The sequence below is a fragment of the Grampus griseus genome (genome assembly GCF_964374135.1).
Source record: "Grampus griseus genome assembly, chromosome: 7".
NCBI lineage: Eukaryota > Metazoa > Chordata > Mammalia > Artiodactyla > Delphinidae > Grampus > Grampus griseus.
The window spans coordinates 27,778,443-27,796,089 of NC_139001.1; the positions used below are offsets into that span (position 1 = coordinate 27,778,443).

The window sequence follows — 17,647 nt, forward strand, 5'->3', positions numbered from 1 at the left end:
GGTGGGAATGTAAATTGATACAGCCACTATGAAGAACAGTATGGAGGTTCCTTAAAAAACTAAAAATAGAACTACCATACGACCCAGCAATCCCACTACTGGGCATATACCCTGAGAAAACCATAATTCAAAAAGAGTCATGTACCAAAATGTTCATTGCAGCTCTATTTACAATAGCCTGGACATGGAAGCAACCTAAGTGTCCATTGACAGATGAATGGATAAAGAAGTAGTGGTACATATATACAATGGAATATTACTCAGCTATAACAAGGAATGAAACTGAGTTATTTGTAGTGAGGTGGATGGACCTAGAGACTGTCATACAGAGTGAAGTAAGTCAGAAAGAGAAAAACAAATACCGTATGTTAACACATATATATGGAATCTAAAAACAGAAAAAAAAAAATGGTCAGAAGAACCCAGGGGCAAGACGGTAATAAAGATGCAGATCTACTAGAGAATGGACTTGAGGGTACGGGTGGGGGGGAAGGGTATGCTGGGACAAAGTGAGAGAGTGGCATGGACATACATACACTACACTACCAAACATAAAATAGATAGCTAGTGGGAAGCAGCCGCATAGCACACAGAGATCAGCTCGGTGTTTTGTGACCACCTAGAGGGGTGGGATAGTGAGAGTGGGAGGGAGGGAGATGCAAGAGGGAAGAGATATGGAGACATATGTATATGTATAACTGATTCACTTTGTTATAAAGCAGAAGCTAACACACCATTGTAAAGCAATTGTACTCTAATAAAGATGTTAAAAAAATAAATTAATTTAAATAAAATACTATTAAAAAAATGGATTTCAGGAAGAAGAAAAATTATAAAAACATACAATTAAGATAAAACTATATGATAATAGCATATAATTTGGAAGCAAAGTATTTCAAAATGCTTTCATTATTTGAGAGAGGGAAGTTATTGGTAACATTAAACTTTCTTAAATATACATGAAAAAATTCTAGGTTAATCACTAAAGAATTAAATATAACATATACCTTCCAAACTAGTAGGGGGAGGGAGGATAAAATAAGGAAAGAAGTTTCAATCAATTCAAAAGAAGACAACAGAAGGTGGAAGCGGGGAGTAGAAGGGACACACAGGAAGAGCTGGTGAAATTAAAAGCCCAAATAAGATGGTAAAATTAAATTCAAATACTGTATATTCATTATCATAATTAATGTAACTAGCTAAACTCTTCAGTTAATAGACAAAGCCTAACAGAATAACAAGAAGTCCACCTGTGTCTCCTTTATAAAAGATACTCCCCAAACATAAGTAAACAGAAAAGTTTAACAGAAGAATGGGAAAAGATAAGGAATTGCTGTTTAATGGATTTAGAGTGTCAATTTTGCAAAATGAAAATTTTCTGGCGATTGGTTTGCACAACAATGTGAATACACTTAACACTACTGAACTGTACATCTAAAAACATTTAGTATGATTAATTTAATATTATGTGTATTGTATAATAATTAAAGGTTTCTTAAGGATGGGAAAAGATGTGCAAGGCAAATACCAAAGAAGAAAGAACTAATGTTGTTTATTAAATATTATTATTTTAATATAATAATTTTATATTATATATTAGTTAATATTTTTAACAGCTCTATTGGAGTATAATTGCTTTACAATTGTGTGTTAGTTTCTGCTTTATAAGAAATTGAATCAACAATGACTAATGAAATAATGATCACTTTTGTCCATTATATGTAGAGTGAGACTAATTCCTGCCCAAATGGTCTCAATACACTGTATGTGTTTACATAAAAAAAAAAAGAAATTGAATCAGCTATACATATACATATATCCCCATATCCCCTCCCCCTTGCGTCTCCCTCCCACCCTCCCTATCTCACCCCTCTAGGTGGACACAAAGCACCGAGCTGATCTCCCTGTGCTATGCAGCTGCTTCCCACTAGCTATCTATTTTACATTTGATAGTATATATAAGTCCATGCCACTCTCTCACTTTCTCCCAGCTTACCTTTCCCCCTCCCGTGTCCTCAAGTCCATTCTCAACGTCTGCATCTTTATTCCTGTCCTGCCACTAGGTTCTTCATAACCCTTTTTTTTTTTTTTAGATTCCATATATATGTGTTAGCATACGGTATTTGTTTTTCTCTTTCTGACTTACTTCACTCTGTATGACAGGCTCTAGGTCCATCCACCTCACTACAAACAACTCAATTTCATTTCTTTTTATGGCTGAGTAATATTCCATTGTACATATGTGCCATATCTTCTTTATCCATTCATCTGTCAATGGACACTTAGGTTGCTTCCATGCCTTGGCTATTGTAAATAGAGCTTCAATGAACATTGTGGTACATGACTCTTTCTTAATTATGGTTTTCTCAGGGTATATGCCCAGTAGTGGGATTGCTGAGTTGTATGGTAGTTCTATTTTTAGTTTTTTAAGGAATCTCCATACTGTTCTCCATAGTGGCTGTATCAATTTACATTCCCATCAACAGTACAAGAGAGTTCCCTTTTCTCCACACCCTCTCCAGCATTTATTGTTTGTAGATTTTTTGATGGCCATTCTGACTGGTGTGAGGTGATACCTCATTGTAGTTTTGATTTGCATTTCTCTAATGATTAGTGATGTTGAGCATTCTTTCATGTGTTTGTTGGCAATCTGTATATCTTCTTTGGAGAAATGTCTATTCAGGTCTTCTGCCCATTTCTGGATTGGGATGTTTATTAGTTAATAATTAAAACAAAAGTAAACTAGAAATAAAGAAGGCTGCTTCATATCAATGGGATGTTTGATTTACTAGGAAGTATAACATTTATAAACTTGTATATACTCAATAACATATTTTCAAAATATATGAAGCAAGAAAATTCATCCTCGGAGTGGGATATTTTAAGATATATATATATATATATATATCAGGAAAGAATAGGTCAAATAGATGAAAAATCATAGACACAGAATACATGAACCACACATCCAATAAGCTTAACCTAGTGGACACTATAAAACACTGTACTCAGAAACTGGACAGTACACATTCTCTTGAAGACCATATAGGATATTTATCAAAACTGACCCCAATATAAGTCATTAAGTCTCAACATACTTTTAAAAATTAGTATCATGCAGACCACATTCTCTGATCATAACCAACTGAGAAATCAATCACAAATTTTTTTTAAAGCATAGCTTTAAGGACATTATCTACTTCATTCAGATTGTTGGGAATTTAAAGAGTTCAGTAAGTAGCACCTCCCTCTTTTTAAAAAATGTCTTTGAATATATTCAACTATCAAGGCATTTCACTATATAAAACATTATAATCTTCCCACTACTCCAATTCAATAAATGACTTTACTCAGTGGCCCCATTTAGGACTGTGAGTGACCATCAGACCCCAAGGAACACAAGCCACAGGTCCCTGTGCAGCTGCAACGGTAGAGGCGCACAAGAGCACCAACACTACCACAAGCTCATCTGCAGCTTTGTAGTTTTGTTTTTGTAGTTTCCCACTTGAACTTGGAACTAACTGAGAAATTACATAAGGAGTCAGGCAGATGAAGATAAAATAATCATTTTATTAAGCAGAGAGTTTTTTGGAGAACATGGTCTATGTATGTATCAATGGGCTTGCTTATTGGCTCCTTTGAATTTTACATACTACCTAAAACTGCAGGTGATACCCACAAGTACAGAGCCTGCTCCTCCAAGCTTACGGCACAGTCAAGGGCAAAACAATATGCATGCTCTCTGCAGACAGACAGATCCCAAAGACAGGTCTGAGGGAGACGCTGATGTGCACGTGCCTGGTCATTCTCAAACTCACAAACCAGGCAAGTCACTCATCCACAGGGAGCGAAGAGCTGGTAGGTTAAAGAGATGAAAAGAGCGTTATTCTGCTACACAGCTCTCCACATGGAAACATGGAATGATTGATGAGGAACTCCCTAATACTCACTAAGGAGGAAATTTGCATTTTTTGTGAAGACCAGTGTGCTCAGCATCTTTACCTCCTTCCTGGAGCTGGGCTGTGATGTTGAGTTCACACTGCACTTTAGCTTTCAGCACAAGGACAATCTGCTCTTCTATAGTAACGGTGCCATCAGAATCCAGCTGTAGACATGAACAAAATACAAGCAGAGAAAAACATGCCTGTTACTTTTGTTTAAAGCCACGATACAATCTTTCATTATTTCACCTTCTAATATAATTAAAAATTAGTTTTGATGTGAAGCTATCTGAAATAGTTCTTTATCTGAATCAAAATTCAAAAATCCATCAATGTATAAGATTTTAGAATAATCATACTTTTACCCTGATTAGCCTAAAGGAAAAAAATCCCCTTTGTTAAAAGTTAAAAAACTCCAGAAATTTTTAATTTAATTAGGTAAGTCTAATAGACATAGTATAATCAGAAAAAATAATAAACATATTGAAAATTTCCTGAAATGTTATAAAGACCAATATTTATTAATCCTCTTACAATATGTCAGTTATGGCACATAGAAAGGAGAAATGGACTAGAAGACTATGCTTAGCTCTACTGAAAATTTACCAGTGAAACAAATCATTCCATGTTTTGGGGCTTTGGTTTACTCATTTATGAAATAAGAGGGTTACACCAAATGGTCTCTAGTTAACTTTTTGCTATTGAGATATTATTGACAGATAACATAAGTGAGTTTAAGGTGTACTATGTAATGACCTGATACATTTATATATTGTGAAATGACTACCACAATAAAGTTAGTTAACACCTCCTTCCCCACATAATTACCTTTTGTGTGTGTGTGTGTGATGATAATATTTTAGATCTACTCTCTTAACTTTCAAGTATATAATAAAGTACTGTTAATTATAGTTACCATGTTATACACTAAATCCCCAGAACTTAGTCATCCTATAGCTAGAAGTCTGAATGCTTTGACCAACGTCTCCCTATTTCCCCCACCTCCCAGACCCTGGCAGCCACCATTCTACTCTCTTATTTCTATGAGTTCAGCCTTTTTAGGTTCCAAACAAGTGAGAACATACAGTATTTGTCTTTCTCTGTCTGACTTATTTCACTTAGCCTAATATGCTCAAAGTCAATCCATGTTGCACAAAAGGCAGGATTTCCTTCTTCTTTACAGATGAATAATATTCCTCTGTGTGTGTGTGTGTGTGTGTGTGTGTGTGTGTGTGTGTGTGTGTCACATTTTCTTTATGCATTCATCCATCCATGGACACTTAGGTTGTTTCCATGTCTTGGCAATTGTAAACAATGCTGCAATAAACAAGAGGGTACAGATATCTAAACTTTGAGATAGTGATTTCATTTCCTTTGGATATTATCCAGAAGTGAGGTTGCTGGATAATATGGTAGTTGTATTTTTAATTTTTTGAGAAACTCCATACTTTTTTCCAGAGTGGCTGTACCAATTTACATTCCCACCAACAGTGCACAAGGGTTCTCTTTTCTTCACATCCTTGCCAACACCTGTTGTCTCGTCTTTTTGATGATAGCTGTTCTAACAAATATGAGGTGATATCTCACTGTGGTTTTGAGTTACACTTCCCTGATGATTAGTGATGTATCTATTGACCATCTGTATGTCTTCCTTGGAAAAATATCTATCCAAGTCCTTTTCCCATTTTTTAATTGGATTGTTAATTTTTGCTGTTGAGTTGTATGAGTTCCTTATATATTTTGGATATTAACCCTTTATTAGATAGATGGTTTACAAATATTTTCTCCCATTCCATAGGTTGCCTTCTAATTTTGCTGATTGTCTCTTTTGATGTGCAGAAGCTTTTTAGATTGAGGTAGTCTCAATTGTTTATTTTTGCTTTTGTTGCTTGTGTTTTTGGTGTCATATCCAAAAAAATCATTGCCAAGACCAATGTCAAGAAGCTTTTTCCCTGTTTTCTTCAGGTGGGTTTACACTTTTGAGACTTACATTTAAGTCTTTAACCCATTTTGAGTTAATTTTTGTGAGTGGTATAAAATAGGGGTCCAATTTCATTCATTTGTATATGACTACCCAGTTTTCCTAAAACCATTTATTGAAGAGACTGTCCTTTCTCCAGTAGGTATTCATGGCTCTCTTGTGAAAGATTAGTTGACCATGTATGTGTGAGTTTATTTCTGGGCTCCTGATTCTTTTCCATTGGTCTATGTCTGTTTTTATGCCAGAACTGTGCAGTTTTGATTACTATAGTTTTGTAATAAAGTTTGAAATCAGGAATTGTGATGCTTCTAGCTTTGCTCTTCTTTCTCCGGATTGCTTTGGCTCTTCAGAGACTTTTGTGATTTCACATGAATTTTAAGATTATTTGTTCTATTTCTGTAAAAAAATGCCATTGTAATTTTTATAAGGATTTCACTGAATCTCTAGATGGCGTTTGGTAGTATGGACATTTTAACTATATTAATTTTTCTGATCCATGGACATGGGATATCTTCCCCTTAATTTCTGTTTTCTTCAGTTTATTTCATCAATGTCTTGGAATTTTCAGTGTACAGATATTTACCCATTTTGGTTAAATTTATTCATTATCTTTTATTCTACTGTAAGTGGAACTGTTTTCCTTATTTCTTTTTCAGAAATTTGCTGTTAGTGTATACAAACACAACTGATTTTTGTATGTTGATTTTGTATTCTGAAACTTTACTGAACTCATTTATTAGTTTTGATAGCATCTTTAGGGTTCTCTAAATACATGATCATAGCATGTTCCATTAGAGACAATTTTACTTCTTCCTTTCTGAGTTAGATGCCTTTTATTTCTTTTTCTTGACTAATTGCTCTGGCTAGGACCTCCAGTACTATGTTGAATAGGAATGGTGAGAGTGGGCACTTTTGTCTTGTTCCTGGTCTTAGAGGGAAAACTTTCAACACTTCATCATTGCATATGATGTTAGCTATGGTTTGTCCTTTTTGCATTAATACTGTGACTCTATAATGGTAAAATGCATCAACATATCCATTATCCATTTAATCAATATTTGTTAAATACTTTTTAATGTGAAAAATAATATGCTTAATATTTTATAGTAAAGATTTTCATTTTCAATTATTTTTATGTAGTACATTTTCTTCAAATAAAACACCTCATGAGAAAACCTCGTGTGTGTGTGTGTGTGTGTGTGTGTGTGTGTGTGTGTGTGTGTGTGTAAAATAACAGAACTTCCCTGGCTGAAACCTAGGAAGAGGCAACTGCAGAATCACATTGTCTCACTAATCTGTACCTTCCTTTATACCTGAACTTGCTCTGAAAAACCACAGGGCTTTTTAAAGCATTGTCAGAAAAAATCACTATCAATAGGAATAGAAAGATGTATAACAACATTTTATAGGACTCCAACACAATGCTTCTTTCTACTGGGTATCTTTCACTAGATACCGTCATACATTTTCCCACCCTGGAGCACGTTTCTAACATATAACACATGAATAATAAATGTTTGTTGGATGAATTCACCTAGATTTGGTTTTAACACTACTAGCATTAAAAAGAAATTCTATTATTGGAAAACTTCCATTTCAAAGAAATATCTTTTAAATATGATAAAACATTCATAAGCATGTGTTCAAAGTATGGTGCTTGGACCACCTGAATCTGATGCCTATGTAAAATGTAGATTCTTAGGCTGCACACCCACCCAGTGAATCAGAATTTTTTTCTGGAGGTAGAGACTGGTAATTTTCATGTTTCACAGGAACCCCTGATTCTTATACTTACTTTAATGGGTTTGAGAACAAACATATTTGAAGGTACAAGTTGATGATGAAGATCACGCTATTAGTCAAGGTTCATTCAGAGGAGCAGAACTATTAAGAGATTGAAATAGATTATAGATAAAAAGGTAGAGGTAGAAATAGAAATAAGGCTAGAAATAGAATAAAGTATGTGTTACAGAGATTTGACCTATACAGTTGTGGGAACTGGTTTAACAGTCTCCAGAAGGCTAATATTTTTGTCTGATGCTGAAGCTAGAAATCTGTAGGTCAGGAGTCAAAAAGAGAAGATGAGTGTAAAGAGAAGGAGAGTGAAAACAAGCTGGAACCATCAGCATGAGCTAGAAACCATGAGGACACACTGGAATCCATGTGAATTCTTGGTGCCTCCAACCTTCATGATGGGGGTGCCCAGCAGAAGAAGCCAGCACTCTCATCATGGACCTAAATATATACTTTGCCAAGGAATCAGGTAAGTTAAAGGAGGACCCAGGGAAAGATGACATAGTTGCAGGCCTGGCTGCTATCCCTCTCCCATGAGATCAGCCAGCAGACAAGCAACAATGTCCATGAGATACAGAAGTGCCTGCTTTGACTATCTGAGTGTAAAAAACAAAATAGCTGCTGTTCACCTTTGCCCTCAAACACTCATGAAAAAATGTCTCTTGTGGCTCATCTTAGCCAAAAATATGAAGGGAAGGGAATTCTGGGTAATACAGTTTAACATAGCCAAGTTGACATTACAAACCCACCGAAATCCACATCTGTCAACTTGGCACCCATATACAGCTCTTTAAACAACACAATTTCCAGAAAACTCAATAACAAAGTCATGCTTCCATCTAACATGATACAATTCATTTGGTACCAAGAGTGATTCCAGAGGGACAGAATTTTAAGGAGGGAAAAATCTGTATTTGTCATCTATAGCTGTGTAACAAATTAACCCAAAACTGTGTGGCATAAAACACCAAACATTGTTTATCTCACAGTTTAGGAGAGGATTAGCTGGGTGCTTCTAGCTTAGAGTCTCTTATGAGGTTTCAGTCAAGAATTTACCCATAGATGCTGTTAACTAAAGACTTGACTAGGACTGAAGGATCCACTTCCAAGATGGCACACTCACATGGCTATTGTCAGGGGGCCTCAGTTCCTCAGTAGCTGATGCTTCTCTCCATTTGAGTGCTTGAGTGTCTACAACATGACAACTGGCTTCCTACAGAGTAAGTGATTCTGGAGAGAAAAAAGGAGAAAGCTTCGATGCCTTTTATGATCCAGTCTCAGATATCACTTACAGTCAGTCCCATCAGATTCTACTGGTTAAAAGCAAGTCACCAACTTTCATTCCAGGGGAGAGGAATTAATCTCTACCTCTTAAAGAAAGGTATCAAAATATCTATAAATATATTTTTTCTTTCTTTAAAAAAAATTTTTATTGAGGTAATATAAAAATTTTTATTGAGATAATATTGGTTTATAACATTATATGTTTCATGTGTACAACATTATATTTCTAATTCTGTATATCCTACAATGTGTTCACCACCAAAAATTTACTTTTCATCTGTCACCATACAGTTGATCCCTTTTTTTTTTTTGGCTGCATTGGGTCTTCGTTGCTGCACATGGGCTTTCTCTCTGGTTGTGGTGAGTGAGGGCTACTCTTTGTTGTGGTGCACGGGCTTCTCATTGTGGTGCCTTCTCTTGTTGCAGAGCATGGGCTCTAGGCGTGTTGGCTTCAGTAGTTGCGGCACATGGGCTCAGTAGTTGTGGCACGCAGGCGCTGAGGTGCGTGGGCTTCAGTAGTTGCGGCATGCGGGCTCAGTAGTTGTGGTGCACGGGCTCTGGGGTGTGCAGGCTTCAGTAGTTGTGCATGCACGGGCTCAGTAGTTGTGGCTCACAGGCTCTAGAGCACAGGCTCAGTAGTTGTGGTTCATGGGCTTAGTTGCTCCGCGGCATGTGGGATCTTCCTGGGCCAGGGATTGAACACGTGTTCCCTGCATTGGCAGGCAGATTCTTGACCACTGCACCACCAGGGAAGTCTCCAGTTGATCCCCTTTATCCATTTTGCCCTCTCCCTGCCACTTCCTCTTGATAACCACTACTCTGTTCTTTGTAGCCATGTATTTGTTTTTGTTTGGTTTGATTTATTCTTTTTTTCTTTTTATTTTCCACATATGAGCAAAATCAAAAGGTATTTATCTTTCTCTGTCTGACTTATTTCATTTAGCATAATACCCTCAAGGTCTGTGATGTCACAAATGGCAAGATATTTTTAAACAATCACAATTTTCTGCAGGTGGTCATCTGTTTTCTAGAAAGAGAATACTGAAAATTATGTTTTCTGTGGATTTGTTAACAATAATAGGGTCCAGAGCTTTGAATTTCTGTTTTCTGTTAGGGACTTAGAGATTCTTTAATCAAATATGATAATAAAACCTATCAATTTACCTAAATTGATAACCTCTCAATGATACAATCCTTTGCCATCCCCAAATCTTTAATATCAGGCTGCAAATAAAATTATCCTCTAGAATTGTTCTTTAAGGAAAGTGGGAAAACAAATCTTTTAATGTTGTGCAATAAGACATTATGGACTGAACATTAGAAATAGAAAGATGTTTACACTACTAGCTATAGGAAGTACACTTAGAGATTATTGATCATTATTTTACATGACATAAAATTATAGACTGGCAGGTTAAACTGAAATGAAGGATACAGAAAGAATATCTATCATAAGAACTAGTTTTGGCATCAAAAAATTGCCTTATTCCTGAAAATTATGAATTTATTATTTTCTAATGTATTTGTAATACAAAGAGTAGATCAGTAAAAAGGTATGTAGTTTAAAGATTTCTGGATAGTAGTCATAGTTCAATGCCCATATTTATTTTAATGTGAAAGGAGAAAATAAAACTAATTTTGGGGATTGGAACACACACCATAATTTAGGTATCAGGCTAACACAATGCAGATTCTGAGTTAAAAGCAGCTACATTAAAAGTGAGCCATAAAAATCTCACTTATCAAAAAGGGAGAACAAAATGGAAAGAGACAAGCCAAGTGAATGGGCCAGGAGGAAAAACTGACTTCTTCCCATCTATTATCTAGAAACACTCGGGCACCATTCAAATTGGTTGGCTTTATTTTTATTTTATTTTAATTTTTTCTGGCTGTTTTTTCAGTTCAATAGTTACTTTCTTTTACTTCAATCCCAGAAAACACTAGGTAATCTGTGACCAAGTTTCAGAACTATAAATTTGATTCAGAGAAATCTGACCTCAAATATTAAACATGAACATTTCAAATCACCCCTTGTACCATTTTTACCTGAACAAATTCATTTTTGTTTCCTTTTGTGCAGATGTAGCCTTTTTACTGGGATAACCTTTTCAGGCACATAATCATCAAATAAACTACAGCTTCTAAAGATAATTTTGTTCTAAAAAATGTGGCCAGTTTAACCAGGAGCAAGTTTGATTAGCGTGTGCTAATTGATGACCTGTTAAATTGATTTTTAGTCATTTCAAATGAGAGTAAGAAAATGTTTCCTTTATATTGTTTTCTCTTCTGCCTTTGTTACAGAAACAAGTGTTCTTTACCATAGAGGGACATTAAAATCACAGTGTACTTAAAAGAGAAGAACAGTCTTCATATTCAATGTCTATTATTCCAAAAGCAAAATTGCATCCAAAACAAAGTGGTACATTTAGAAAAACAGATGTTAGCAATTTTTCCTGGGCAAGTGATCATTTACAATTTGAAAGTAAATGTTAAATTTCAATCTGTCACATATCTGATGGCTAAAAGAAGCTGTAATTTGATCATGTATATTTTATTAAAAGTATGTAGTTATCTTTATATATATTAATTGTTACTGCCAGTACATGTGAATCTTCATAATTACAATATTCACATATGTTCCATTTTCAAACAACCATGAATCCATAAATTAGATGTAGTATACAAAAAGAAGCATTCTGGAATTTCTACTTCTGGCATTGATGGAGTATATGCATTTCCTTCTATTCCTCCCAATGAGTACAACTAAAAACTCTGGACGTTATATATAAAATGAACATAAGATGAATCTGAAAAGTGGAGAGCAAAATATAGACCAGCTAAAGACCTCAGATCCTGAAGAACAATACTGTGGTAAATTCTCTGGGTTTTCTTTTTAATCTCATATATTCCCAACTTGGAGTTGGAGAAAGTGGGCAACTCTGAAATATCAACAAGTGCTGGCCAAAAAAAAAAAACAGGCCTCAAGAAAACCCTGCTCTCTATAGCAAAGAAAGGAAAGGGGCAGCCTGACAAGACAGAAAACTTTTAGACAATAACAGCTTAATCCAAGCCAAACACCACAGAAAAACTGCAGTCCTACCCCAACCCATACCTACCAAGGCCAAGTGGAGAGCCTAGACTTCCATCCTTGCCAGGCTGTAAGGAGGGGTCCCTACACCCTCCCCAGAGTGGTTTCAGAGCAAAGTAGAGGGTCGGTACTCCTACCTACAGTGGTCTGTAACAAGGCCCTTCACATCCCTGGTATCAGTGGAGATTACATGGGGAGCCTAGACTTTCACCCCGAGCTGGCAGTAACGAGATGCCCCTACATCCCCTGCACTGGGGTGGTGTCAGAGAAGACCTAGTGGAGAGTCAGTCTAGTAACAATGAGGCTACCCCACTGTGGTGTTGGTGAAGACCACATGGGGAGCAGAATTCACACGCCCACCCAGCAGTAACAAGGAACTCTCCAACTTGAGTGCAACAGATGCTGGCTGGGGAACCTCAACTTCTACCTCCACTGAGCGGTAACAAAGAGATGCCCCCATTTCCTCAGTTATATTAATACCAGATAGTTGACTTCTGAGCAAACTACCAGAGAACAAGAGGGACATTATATAATAATAAAAGGGTCATTCCCCCAAGACATAGCTATCCTAAATGCATATACATCAAAAAAGAGAAAAACATGTGAAGCAAAAACTGATAGAAGTGACAGAAGTAACAGACAATTCCACAATTATAGTTGGAAACTTCAATACTCCTCTCTCAACTGATAGAACTAGACAGAAGATCAACAAAGATACAACTCAACCAAGAGGATCTAATAAACGTTTATAGAACACTTCACTCGACAATGCAGAATACATATTCTTTCCAAGTGCTCACAGAATAGATACCAAAGCAGACCATATCCTGGGCCATAAAACAGATCTCAACAAGTTTAGAACTGAAATCATACAGAATATGATCTCAGCCCACAGTGGAATCAAACTAGAAATCAATAAGAGAAAAATACCAGGAAAATCTCCAAACATTGGAAACTAAACACACTTTTAAATAATCCTTGGGTCAAAAAGAAAGGCTTAAGGGAAATTTTTTTTTAATGCATTGAACTGAATGGAAATGAAAATACAACATATCAAAATGTATAGGACACAGATAAAGCAATGCTGAGAGAAATTTATAGCACTAAATACCTATATTACAAAAGAAGAAAAGTCATATATCAACAACATAATCTCCCACCTCAAGAATAAAATAAAACCAAAGAAAATAAAAGGAAGGACACAATAAAGATAAAAGCAGAAATCAGTGAAATTGAAACAGCAAAACAATATAGATTATCAATGAAACAAAGAGCTGGTTCTTTGAGAAGGCAATAAAGTTGATAAACTTCTAGCAAGCAGACAAAGAAAAAAAAGAGCAGACATATTAAATTATAGAAATGGAGAACAGACTAGCGGTTGCCAGGGGTTGAGGAGGAGTGAGGAGTGGAAAGGAGGTGGGTGTGGCTATAAAAGGGCAACAGGAAGGATCCTTGTTGGGATGGAAATGTTCTGTATGTTGACTGTATCAATGTTAATGTGCTGGCTGTGTATTGTGCTATAGCTTTATAAGATGTTACCCCGGGGGAACCTGGGTAAAGGATACACAGTTCTCTTTGCATTTTTTTTTTACAACTGCATGTGAATCTACAATTATCTCAAAAGTTAATTTTTCAAAAAAGAATTATGTTGTCCTCATTTTAAAAAACACAATATGTAAAAACATTACCTCATTCTAGTAAATGAAGATTTGCCACAAGGTGGTTGTAAAAAACAAAGGTAAGTGAGAATTGTTCAAATATGATTATTTTATAATTTTGCAAAAACATTTCTCATAAAGTGAAGTTTCTTTAATGTTTAAAAGTCCTCTTAGAAAGTTACTATAACATTCATATATCAAATTAGACTATAATTTGGAAAGGATTAAAAGAATATGTTTATTGAATTCTGCTGAGGAATGGGATCTGGACAGCTGCTGACCCTCAGAGCAAGGCTGATAATCAGCTCATAGGACATACATTTTAAAAAAGAATACGTTTAAAGAGAATGAATTCCCTTGGAGGCGACATTCTATTTTCCATAGTCCATGAGAAGGATGAGCTGGCCTAATATAAAGTATTTTGCTTGTAATTTAGGGTTTCTCGTATACTCTAGAATTGATTGCCAAATAATAAATCCATTTTATTAACTCTCTAATCCATGTTTTCACACAGGCCTCAAAAGAGTTCATATATACCTATTAATGTTTTATTTTACATTCTTAAATGCTGCTGTCACTCTCAAGAGTATGATTCCCTTGAGAGTGGCCAAAGTTTTCATATTGTAAAGGGAGTTTGAAAATGAAACATGTTTTTAATTATTTAGAATGTATTGTCTGTAATATTCAGTTAGAATAGAGACAGGAATCTGCCATAATAAACTGATAGTTTGGGGGAAAATATTATTGAACCACCCACCTTTAATTCAATCACCAGCTATGGAAGTGTTCCCCCAATTTGTCCTTTTTTTAATTCAAAGAAAAACAAGCAATATGTATAAAATACAAGCATAAATACCATAAAAACCACAAAAGTGTTCATACTTCTCAAGTTTTATAATCCTTTCACAAACTGACCTCTAACCCAGAACTAAATCTGAAGACCAGGCCATTTTGCACATTTGGCTGTATAAAATTCCCCATGACCCTGTTCATATGAGAAGCAAATTAAAAGCAGTTTAAGAATAAAATGTATCTAAATGAATTTTTTTATAAAACAGAAACAGACTCACAGACAGAAAACAAACTTATCGTTACCAAAGGGGAAAGTGGTGGGGAAGGATAAATTAGGAGGTTGGGATTAACATATACACACTATTATATATAAAATAATCAAAAAGGACCTACTGTATAGAACAGGGAACTCTACTCAATATTCAGTATTAACCTATATGGGAAATGAATCTGCTGTACACCTGAAACTAACACAACATTGTAAATCAACTACAATACAACATTTTTTTTAAAATTTTAATAAAAAAGAATTTCTTTAAAGAATAAAATGTGTCTATCTACACCATGGCTCAGTAACAGTTAAGATGACAGCATTCGGAATGCGATCACATAGAGCTGTCATCCTGCACACCTATTATTCATTCTTTCTCTTTCATTTCAACCACATGAATTTATTGTAGGTATTTATAGACCTCCAATTAATAATTAGAATCAAAGCACAGTTAATTCTTTTAAGAGTCATATAATGATTATAGAAATGGAGAACAGATTAGTGGTTGCCAGTTATTGGGGGAGCATGGGAGGCAAGAGAGGAGAGGGAAGTGGTTGTGGCCATAAAAGGGTAGCAGGAGGGATTCCTGTACTGAAACTGTTCTATATCTTAGCTGTGGTGGTGGTCACGTGCATCAACATGTAATAAAACTGCATAAAACAAAATACACAAATAAATGAGTATATGTAAACCCAGTGAGATCTGCATAAAGTAGGTGGATTATATCAATGTCAATTTCCTGCTTGGGATATTGCACTGCAGTTATGACAGACGTTACCAATGGGAGAAAATGTGTGAAAGGTATACAATATCTCTGTATTACTTCTTTTCTTTCTTTTTTTTTTTTTTTTGCAGTATGCAGGCCTCTCACGGCTGTGGCCTCTCCCGTTGCAGAGCACCGGCTCTGGACACACAGGCCCAGTGGCCATGGCTCGTAGACCCAGCTGCTCCGTGGCACGTGGGATCCTCCTGGACCGGGACACAAACCCGCATCCCCTGCATCGGCAAGCAGACTCTCAACCACTGAGCCACCAGGGAAGCCCTCTTTTTTTTTTTTAATTTTTGAATTTTATTTTATTTACTTTTTTATACAGCAGGTTCTTATTAGCTATCCATTTTATACATATTAGTGTATATATGTCAATCCCAATCTCCCAGTTCATCACACCACCACCCCAACCCCTGCCACTTTCCCCCCTTGATGTCCACACGTTTGTTCTCTACATCTGTGTCTCAGTTTCTGCCCTGCAAACTGGTTCATCTGCACCATTTTTCTAGGTTCCACATATATGCATTAATATACAATATTTGTTTTTCTCTTTCTGACATACTTCACTCTGTATGACAGTCTCTTATCCATCCATGTCTCTACAAATGACCCAATTTTGTTCCTTTTTATGGCTGAGTAATATTCCTTTGTATATATGTACCATATCTTCTTTATCCATTCATCTGTCAAGGGGCATTTAGGTTGCCTCCATGAGCTGGCTATTGTAAATAATGCTGCAATGAACATTGGGGTGCATGTGTCTTTTTGAATTATGGTGTTCTCAGGGTATATGCCCAGTAGTGGTATAGCTGGGTCATATGGTAGTTCTATTTTTAGTTTTTAAGGAACCTCCATACTGTTCTCCATAGCGGCTGTATCAATTTACATTCCCACCAACAGTGCAAGAGGGTTCCCTTTTCTCCACACCCTCATCACCATTTGTTGTTTGTAGATTTTCTGATGATGCCCATTCTAACTGGTGTGAGGTGATACCTCACTGTAGTTTTGATTTGCATTTCTCTAATAATTTGTGATATGTTGAGCAGCTTTTCATGTGCTTCTTGGCCATCTGTATGTCTTCTTTAGAGAAATGTCTATTTAGATCTTCTGCCCATTTTTGGATTGGGTTGTTTGTTTTTTTTAATATTGAGCTGCATTAAGCTGTTTATATATTTTGGAGACTAATCCTTTGTCCATTGATTCGTTTGCAAATATTTTCTCCCATTCTGAGGGTGGTCTTTTCGTCTTGTTTGTAGTTTCCTTTGCTTTGCAAAAGCTTTTAAGTTTCATTAGGTCCCATTTGTTTATTTTTGTTTTTATTTCCATTACTCTAGGAGATGGATCAAAAAAGATCTTGCTGTGATTTATGTCAAAGGGTGTTCTTCCTATGTTTTCCTCTAAGAGTTTTATAGTGTCCAGTCTTACATTTAGGTCTCTAATCCATTTTGAGTTTATTTTTGTGTATGGTGTTAGGGAGTGTTCTAATTTCATTCTTTTACATGTAGCTGTCCAGTTTTCCCAGCACCACTTATTGAAGAGACTGTCTTTTCTCCATTGTATATCCTTGCCTCCTTTGTTATAGATTAGTTGACCAGAGGTGCATGGGTTTATCTCTGGGCTTTCTATACTGTTCCATTGATCTATATTTCTGTATTTGTGCCAGTACCATATTGTCTTGATTACTGTAGCTTTGTAGTATAGTCTGAAGTCAGGGAGCCTGATTCCTCCAGCTCCGTTTTTTTCCCTCAACACTGCTTTGGCTATTCGGGGTCTTTTGTGTCTCCATACAAATTTTAAGAGTTTTTTTCTAGTTTTGTAAAAAATGCCATTGGTAATTTGATAGGGATTGCATTGAATCTGTAGATTGCTTTGGGTAGTAGTATTTTAATTGGATTTGTCCTTTACTTGTCTTTAAATATTAGTACTGTTATTAGTCATATACAATTGTATATCAGTTGTGTATTTATTGTAAATTATACCTTCCTCTTTGGTATTTTTTTAATCTTGGATTTACCACTATACAATTCTAACATTTAACTTTCTTCCTGATTAAGTTTCCAGGGTAAATG

General features: G+C 35.8%; 1 protein-coding gene across 1 annotated transcript in view; it reads right to left on the minus strand.

Annotated features, from left to right (window-relative positions):
• PTH2R (parathyroid hormone 2 receptor) overlaps positions 1-17,647 on the minus strand; it is a gene marked incomplete at both ends in the record, with an annotated part of 104,194 nt that overhangs the window by 70,788 nt on the left and 15,759 nt on the right. Inside the window, one exon of the mRNA XM_082658552.1 lies at positions 3,997-4,105. The remainder of the gene's footprint in view (positions 1-3,996; positions 4,106-17,647) is intronic.